The 10000-nt window shown below is 39.5% G+C and overlaps 1 protein-coding gene across 2 annotated transcripts in view; it reads left to right on the forward strand.

The window, feature by feature from the left end:
* The first annotated feature begins 402 nt into the window (after positions 1-402).
* LOC125029286 (guanine nucleotide-binding protein G(i) subunit alpha) overlaps positions 403-10000 on the forward strand; it is a 69927-nt gene continuing 60329 nt past the window's right edge. For both annotated transcript variants that reach the window (XM_047619178.1, XM_047619181.1), the window contains exon 1: positions 403-792. The gene's annotated coding sequence lies outside the window, so the exon portion shown is untranslated. The remainder of the gene's footprint in view (positions 793-10000) is intronic.

A 10000-nucleotide genomic window follows, 5' to 3' on the forward strand; every position in this document is an offset into this window, starting at 1 on the left:
TGATAATAGGATGTGATTTTCATCATCATTTTTAGTTAAAATCAAATTCTTATCATCATTATCATTACAAATAACATAATATTGCTACTGTTAGTGCGATCAATGTCAACCATCATTATGACTGATATGTATGCATCTTATTTCTCAGGGTAGAGTACATTGCATATATGATAAATGTGGTATTTTCAAAATCAATTCCTTGTGTAATTCAAAATCTGTTAACTCATCATTTGAAAAAACCTCATCCACATCGATAACATATCAAAATCCAATGGTGCGAAGATGCTTCGTGGGCGTGTCCATCCCAACCCGTCCTGAGTGGTAACTCCCAAGGCCGCGACGGCTGGGGTGGCCCTCATCGGTGCCAGTTACCGCAGCTGCGGCCTGCGGCTTCGCTCACACAGGCAGACGAGCAGTGCGGGCTCAGTGTGTGTCAGACGCCCGAAGCAGGCTGTGTGCTGCACGCTTCCTCCGCGCTCTCATCCTGCCTCGACCCACATCGCTCGACACTTCTCCCGGGGCGCGTGCTTGGGCTTGTTATCATAAACTGAATACATATAAGGTCGTTTGTGCGGCCTTTGAGGCAGGGTCTGGGCGCCAGGAGTCGGTCTGGGATTAGTGTGGTATTTGAATTCCCGAAGCCTTGGTTTGGGACGTGTAATTAAGATACCGATCTGTGATTTGGCTGCAGATGAACCAGTGAAGTGCACTAAATTGCCTCTGACATTTAATTGGTGCAGTGATTTGAAGTATAATTTCCAAGATATAAAATAGCCATAACACATCGTTAAGGTAAGTTATCAGCTGAAATGTTATCTGATAGCCATAGAGATACAGGGTTTGATTGATAGAGACGGAAACTTTGAAAATATTTCACTTAAAGGATAAAAATTATTAATGCTATTGTATGGCTTAAGATATGAGTACCAACATCCCGGATGTTTTATGCACATAATAGAATCATACATTTCTGAAGTTTATCTTATTGTTCCGTGCTAGTATGTTCTGTTATGCTTTAGCAATTATCACATGCTTGTTGTTATTGAAAGTTACCAACATTAGCGAACTCTACACTATTAATGTTAACAACCAAGGTATTGTTGACAATATCAACAGTGTAACAGTGATTTATTTCCAGAGATAAGCTCTTTTTCACACTGTAGCACACTACGACACACACACACACACACACACACACACACACACACACACACACACACACACACACACACACACACACACACACACACACACACACACACACATACAGACACACACTCACACACTCACACACTCACACACTCACACGCACACACACACATGCGCGCATCCGCACACACTCACGCACGCACACACTCACACACTCACACACTCACACGCACACACACACACACACACACACACACACACACACACACACACACACACACACACACACACACACACACACACACACACATACACACACACATACACACACACACATACACACATACACACACACACACACACACACACACACTCGCTTTTGGTCACGCATAGACGCCTCCTCTTCTTGCCGTCGTCAGACCTCAAGAGCATGTAAGACTTGAATGGTATGAAGCACCTTTCTGTCTCTGAAAAGTACTCGCGGTAAAAATGAAAGATTGTCGATGATATAGCTCGGGATATACATCAAAGATATCTGGAGTTTATCTTACTTGCTATACAAACCAGCGAGTGTCAGTGTAAAGAGCCTGGTTTAGAAGGATGGAATAAAGTAAGACTTCGAAAGGAATTCAAGGACCCTTGCTTTAACCCAAAGACGTTTTCTGTCTGTTTTTCATCGTAGTTTGACAATAAAAGATTGAATGCGAAACAGGAAGGTAACAGGAGCTATTTTACCTGAAATATGTGTGAGAGGCAGATGAGTTCAAAGCAGACAAACCACAAGTGTGTTGCGGCAACATCGTCTCAAGAGATTACAGCTGTTTGAGGTTTATCTTGGCAGAACGTCGGCCGAGGAACTTGGTGTAGGAGCGCAGGTAAATACTGACCCATCACTCATTTTCTCCGTCTCTCTGTCTTTCTCTTTGTCTTTATTTCTTACTGTCTGTTTATCTGTGTGTCTCTCTCTCTATCTCTCTATCTATCTATCTATCTATCTATTTATCTATCTATCTATCTCCGAGAGAGAGATGGAGAGAGAGATGGAGAGAGAGATGGAGAGAAAGATGGAGAGAGAGATGGAAAGAGAGATGGAGAGAGAGATGGAGAGAGAGATGGAGAGAGAGATGGAGAGAGAGAGAGAGAGAGAGAGAAGGGATGAGAGAAAGAGAGAGAGAGAAGGGATGAGAGAGAGAGGGGGGGGGGGATCATAGAAAACGAGTGGTGATGGACGATAGAGAGAGAGGGGGGATGGATGAGAGAGAGAGAGAGAGAGAGAGAGAGAGAGAGAGAGAGAGAGAGAGAGAGAGAGAGAGAGAGAGAGAGAGAGAGAGAGAGAGAGAGAGAGAGAGAGAGAGAGAGAGAGAGAGAGAGAGAGAGAGAGAGAGGAACGCAGACAGACGGACAGACAGAATGTTTGGAGATATGCTTGTATTCTTGCTTTAACGGATGGTGCGCAGAGCGACGCCGCATCCTGGTGATTTTCTTATCATATTTCCTCTTGACAGTAATACGACGTAGACTAATCATAGCGCCTTTTTTTTTTTTTTTTTTTTCTATGGCTTACTTCTATACTTCTCTTGTTGTACGTTATCTATAGTCTGCCTGCTAGCGTTTTTTCATGCGTCACCACGTAATATCCTGTATTATAACAGGATGTGTGTTGGCCAATATATTTTAATGTCAAAGCGGGCTTTAGCGTCTGATGGAATGGTGAACGGCAGCATGTGACTCACGTAAACAACTTTTGTTTCATTTACTGGCTCTCGAACATGCACCCGCGTGAAATTACAATAACCTTTAGGTAAGGTTTAATCAATTATTTTATATATTACAAATAAGCTGTACAGTTCGTGTATGGAAATGTTTTAGGTCATATTTCCTTCATATATATTCCTCTGGAAAATATCGGCGGCACAGTTTAAGGGCTTCCGCGGCCCATGGGTTGGGAGTCGCCCGTGCAAGGAAATGGAGGAAATTTGGAAAGGAGATGGAGCACGCATAGACAGCCAGCGATGTGTCTGTACAACAGGAGTAAGGAGGAATTTCTTGAGGAAATGTGATGTGTGATTATTGAAGATGTGCTTGGAAGCCGAAAATGGAAAAGAGACAAGGTAGATAGGGTGCTGTAGAGAAAGGGAATGGAGATTCATATATTTAAAAGAAATCCAAGTGAAGAAAATGTATTCGAAGGAAGCTTGGCAGACAGAGCATAGCAAAGGAAAGTCTTCCGTTATGGCGTTGAAAACGTACATACGTGCCCGACCTCGGTCCTCCGCGTATGAATAACATTTATTTTTCTGTAAATATTCCGAGTGGATTTCATTTGCAAGTGCTCGGGTACAAGCACTGACCTCACTTTCGCATTTTCCCGATTTTCTAAAAAAAAAAAAAAAAAAAAAAAAAAAATCTAAACTCTCCTCATATAATTTTTCGACCAAGTCTTTTTTTGATAATTTTAGGTCCTTTAGGGTTTTTTTAAGGAAACATGAAATGACTGCTTTCTATTTCATGTATTTGCAAAGAAACAATATATAAAGACCTGGTACAAAAATGATGGATGTATTTTTTCCACTTACACTTCCATTGTTAAACCGATAACTTGCAATGTCAAAACAAAGCAAAGAATACTATATATAATGGAATAAGATAAAAAACAACAAATCTCCTCCATATTCAATCAACCAAAGGATGGAGGCTCTGTTGTGCCATTTCACTCGGGCCGAGGCTGGTTTTAAGGACTATTTCTCTACATTTAGCCTCCATCAGGACCAATCCATCTTAATCGACTGCATCCTATTTTCTGTGTCACTAAGGCTATGTGTCCAAAATACAACCTTTTTTTCCTCTTGCAATTGTAATCAATTTTTCATTCGTTTTCTGGCGCATATGTTATTCCTGCCTTTGTTCTCCGGCATCATATCTCGGAAGCTTCTATTCTCCTTCTTGAGTTTGCGAAGCGTGTCCAGGACTCGGCCTCGTGTATCAGGATTAACTAAATGTCATCCTGTAATACTTTTTTTTTATTAAGATTTTGGATGATATCACGTTGAAAATGATTTGCAATATATTTAAAGCGGTCGTTACTTGTTTGTATTTTCTCTTTTTATTTCCCACGAACTCCATTTAAGTTTAGATTTTTAACCTGTCAAGATGTTCGTCCTCAGCCATCGTGGTTATTACCATTATTGGTTTATGCTGAAAGTGACCATTATTCCGATCTCAGTGTTCTACTATGGTCCTTCTCTCTTATCTGTTTGACTTCCCGCGGGTTATAACTACCTAAATGTTTGATAACGCCGTGTTATTATTCTGCCATATCATTGTTTGTACGAAGCTATTGAAACTCATTTGATGCTTTTAGTCAGATTAATTCGGTTTGGCAGTGCAAAAAAACTGTTGGCGATCCGATGCGAGTAAAATATTTCTTCACCGACAGTACCATATAACATCGCATGACACATTGCTAAAGGTTGCCAAATTGAGGAAAGGCCGGGTCGAATGACGCTCTATATGAGGCGTGTTAATCATGACTTTGGGGAGCTTTAATTTGATATTTGCCTCTGGTAGATTACCATGATGTTGCGTAATGAATCAAAGCAAGTTTCTCGGGGCATGTCATGCGGTAAGGGTCAAGGTTTGAATGTTATTTTTTATTAGTAACGACATTCTCATTGAAAGTAAGAAAAGACACGTTTCTTCACACACACACACACACACACACACACACACACACACACACACACACACACACACACACACACACACACACACACACACACACACACACACAAACACACACACAAACACACACACGCACACACACACCCAAACACACACACACCCATACACACACACACACAGAGAGAGAGAGAGAGAGAGAGAGAGAGAGAGAGAGAGAGAGAGAGAGAGAGAGAGAGAGAGAGAGAGAGAGAGAGAGAGAGAGAGAGAGAGAGAGAAAGAGAATCTACAGATAGAGGTATAGATAGTGATTGACTGATAGATCAATAGATAGAGGTAGAGAAAGTTATTAATAAACATAGATAGATAAATGGAGAGCAAGATGAAAATAGTAAGGTCATAATTCTTGGGCCAGGAGCAAGGGAAAGGCGCCCCTGCATTACCCTCAACACAAGGGCATGTCCTGGAGAGCGCGTCGAAGGATTACGTTGGCCTGGCTGCTCCGACGAGCACTGCGGAGAAGCGTGACACATGCACTAACCCATGTTATACCACCCATACGATGCACAACAAAGACGCCCTGATCTTTTGACAAACAAGTTACTAACGGGGATTTTATAACAATTACCTGCGTCATGGATGAGTCAGGGCTATCCATTCTGTCTCTCAGTCGTAGAAGCGGCGAATGAAACGCTAGCAGGCTTATCATAGAAAATTAAATGATTCTATGGCAGGAAAAAAATACAACACGAGATTATGGCTTGGCTCTAAAAATAGTAGGAGCTTAATGTTGAGGGAACTGAATTTGTGTAAACATATGCACACATCACTGACCACTATGTTATCACTACGTTCCACTGATAGTAGAGTTTTGTGAAAGGGATAAGCATGAAAATCTGTACAATATTGACACAGCATTTACTGATGACAGCATTTTATTAGGATATCAGGTTAACGTCAAAAGTTTTATATTAATAGATGTAAAAGTAAGGCCTTTCAGCCGGATTTCGTTCTGGAGAAAAGTACATGCGCCTTACGTTAGTGTCATCTATATAGCCTTATCCTGTTGTATTAATTGGTCTGTTCATCATGTTGTATTAATATTTTTCATGTCCATTTTGTGACCTATTGCCTTTGCCATTTAGGCATTGTACCTGTGCCTAGTCATGGATATATGATGAATATTTGTTTTTCATTATCAAAATCAGTTTCTACTTGCATTTACTGAAGTCTTTTATTATGTCTTCCATATCCTTTGTTTTATCATGTCTTCCATGTCATGTTTTTACCCCTGTAATGAAGATTATTTTCAGAGAAGGTTAGTCATGCAGTATAACGGAAAACTAAGCGTCAGTTTATTTACTGCCAATTGCGTGGCCGGGAATTTATTACGTTTACTCTTATGAAACGATTTTTAAACAATCTATTTTTTTACTTGTCACTTTAATATGACAGTTTCATTTAAAAATATCCATAAATTGCTATGGATTTGTAGGAAAATAATTAATAACGATTAGATAAGTTTGTACCTTATATTATAGTCTCTAAAAACCCGAATCGCATACGTCAATGCTGGTGTAGTGAAGCCAAGTACGACGTGAGAGCAGCTTCAGGGCGTTATGCTGGTTTGTGTCATCTGACACAAGGATGTTGGTGGGTTAGGGCGATGTGTGGTGCGTGCTTGTTGATCTGCTTGCAGGTCAGCGCCGCTTATCAGTGGATCCCTTATACCATTGGTAAGATCTTGACCAAAAGTGTATTTGTTCTTCCGCGCCACTCCAGACAGCCATATGGACCGCCTACGTCATCTGTAAAATCACGTTCGGATAGATACTTGACAATCAACAGCAGTGCAGCAAATCCTGTCCGCCGCTTAAGAACGCGATCCGTGCCCGCCGTGAGTGAATCGGCCCGGCGTTTCCTCCTGGTTCTCCGGCCCGGGAAGCCGTGGCGTATCCGACGCTGACACATCCCAGGCCGGGTCGTCGGCTCCCTCACAAGGCGGCTCGAAACGTTCCCTTTCTTCCGCGCGCCTCCCTCGGGACTCCTGCGGCGCCTCATTACAAACCTTAGCACCGCACACCGACTGCGCTCTCATCCCTCTTCATCCACAGTTCATCATTCATCTCCCTTCAGCTCATACTGCTTCTTCCTCGAACGATCTCGCGCTTTCTAACATTTATCATAGTCCATCTTTTGTTTTCTCTGACACATTGTTCTTGATTTTGTCTGCCTGGCGCTTTCATTTACATCCTTTTTCAGAAAAGAACGAAAGATGATAAAGGACAACTTTCAGGAAATGCGGTTATAAAAATCTGATAACTATTTGGAAACTAAAACTCATTCATTCCCTAGGAATACATTGTTAGTTATATTTTTATTGTATGACCTTTTAGAAAGGTCATCATTTCTTACAGACACAGTATTTCCCCGGACGCCTCTCGTTAATCATCTTAAATTGCTGAATGAGCATCCGTAATAAATCAAAAAACTTATTTTTTCCTAAAATGAGAATCGGTTATTAATGTCTTTTCTACTGCCATTGATATTAACCATCCCGCGGTCGCCACCATCATATTACACAACACCGTATGTCGCGTTGCCTTTGCGACGGAATTTCTCGGAACAGAGATGACAAGTTACTACAGCTGCTGCGAATGGGGATTGCCTTCATGATTTGTTCAGTTTTTCTTAAGAACGTGATTTATTTAGTTTTTCTTAAGAACAATAATGAAACCGATGACCAACGCCAAAAATTAAAAGAGAAATAATGGTCGTAAAAGTGATGTAGAAAATTTAATGATATTGAAAATAATGATATTGGTAGTATCAATTATGATTATTATTACAAGGATGATGATGATATTCCAGTTATAACAGTAATTATTATCGTTATAATGATAATGACAGCGGTAACGATAACGACACCAAGAAATGTGATAATAATGGTAATGGTGACATATTTTGTTATTTCAGTATAGTAATGGTACTGATAATGATAATGATATAATTACTACTATCACTCCTAATGATGTTATTGCTGTTGCTACAACAACTAATAATTGAAATATTGATGTCGATGCTAATAACAGTAAGAATGATGATAATAATAATAATAGAAATAGTTATCTAAATAATGACAATAATATATATGGTAATAATAATAATGATATTAATAATGATGCTAATAATTTTGTCAATAATAATGATGATGCTAATAATTATGTCAATAATAATGATGATGATAATAATAATAAAGATATTGATGATAATAATGATAACGATGATGATGGTAATAATAATAATGATAATAATGATAACGCGGATGATGATAATAATAATAATAATAATAATAATAATAATGATATTTCCTAGGTAATGCTAAATATATTACCATTTTACCATCTTTATCAAGTAAACATAATGATAGAGTAATAACATTGATAATAAGACGATAGTACTAATGATGTTTAAGATATCGAAGGTGACAATAGTCGTCTAATGATAATTATTGTATTGTTATATATATTCATATTCATTAGCATTATTATTATCATGATCATCTTACTCACCATTGCTATCACAGTCACTTCATCATAATCATACCATAGCATCACCATTATCACCAACAATATATATTTATATATACACCCACGTCATAAAATGTGATGCATCTAATTATGAAGCTGATTGAAATGGTGAAAATGTAGCTGAACATTTCTTTCACCTCAAAATACAGACTCGAGGCAAGTATCTCGCTCAGGCTCGGAGTAAGACACATAAATCTCGCCAGAAGTCCGAAGGTGTGAGGTTCTCACTCGTTCGGGGATTATCACATCTGGTAGCAGGTTGATATGCCTAACACGATCCACCCTTGCACACCACTTCGCTTACTTTCGTCGCTTTTCCTCTTTCCCCTTTCGTCGTTTATCCGATCTTTGATTCAATCAGCTTTCTTCCTTTTCCTTCTTTCATATATACTTTTTCGTTTGTTTTAGTTGCATTTCCCTTGTCATTTTTCTGTTTTACATGAGTCATTTTTCGTTCTTTTCCCTTTGTCCCCTTTCTTCACTTTCCTTTAATCCCGTTTACTCTATTTCCCCTTTTTCACCCCCCCCTGATTTCCGTCATTCTTATCTTCTCCCTCTCACCATCTTCAGTTTACACGAAAACGGGAATAAAGACCCTATTTTAGCACCAGGTGACAGGTATAAGCACCGCAGACTGTGACAAACAGCTATACCATATTCCAAGCGGCTGAAAGCTTTTTCTAGGAGAGTGTCTCTCATAGTGCATAAAATTTCTCTAATCTGTCGGGGACGTATGTCATCAGCGAAGGGATAGGTTTATGAAATTAATAGTGTTGATTATTTGATTTATGTGATAAACGAATTGTTAATGATCCTATCAGTCAAGGGAAAGATAAAAGACTTCACAGATCTGTTACATCAAAGCAGTCACGATATCGTATGCGGAAGCGGATCATTAATTTACTTGTATTTGATAGGATTGCAGATTTGATTTAAGTTTTCTACCGTGTACCAGTCGCGACAGAAGAGGAACCGGATACGAGATTTTAAAGGGGAAACGGGTATTTGTCGATTAGATACTCTGCTTTAATTTAATGGCGTTTTTTATGAGTTAAAATATTGCCACAATCACAAGCCAAGTAATATGAAAATTACATGCCTCTATTTGACATCTTCATATTAAATCGTGTATATCCCCGCGTACAGTACAGATTGAACAGACAATTACACGGACCTTTCATTCAGATTAATCACAAAATGTCGTGCAGGGGATCCATCCTTGCGCCCCACCATTCTTGGCTGTCGGGCCTCATAACCGGGGTTGGGGCGTGTGAATAAGGGGGAACTAAGGAAAGAGCCAAGATAGCCTGGTCCAGTGACTTTTAACACCCGGGTCGTCGGGATCCCCTAAGGTGTGAGGAAAAGCATATAAATATTTCCACAACCTGCAGCGCCTTTGGGGTTGTGATGGCAAGAGCTGCTGATGTTTAAACACGCTTCAGTTTTCTTTTCTTTACATAAAAAAATGCATGTCTATTTTTTTTAACAAAGGCCTAGAAAAATACAAAGGTAATGATGATGTAAAAGAGATGATGGCAGTATTGTCGCAGTATTGTCGATTATTCAGTTTTTATTAAATATAT

This window comes from Penaeus chinensis, chromosome 9 (assembly GCF_019202785.1).
Source record: "Penaeus chinensis breed Huanghai No. 1 chromosome 9, ASM1920278v2, whole genome shotgun sequence".
In the NCBI taxonomy this organism is placed as follows: Eukaryota; Metazoa; Arthropoda; class Malacostraca; order Decapoda; family Penaeidae; genus Penaeus; species Penaeus chinensis.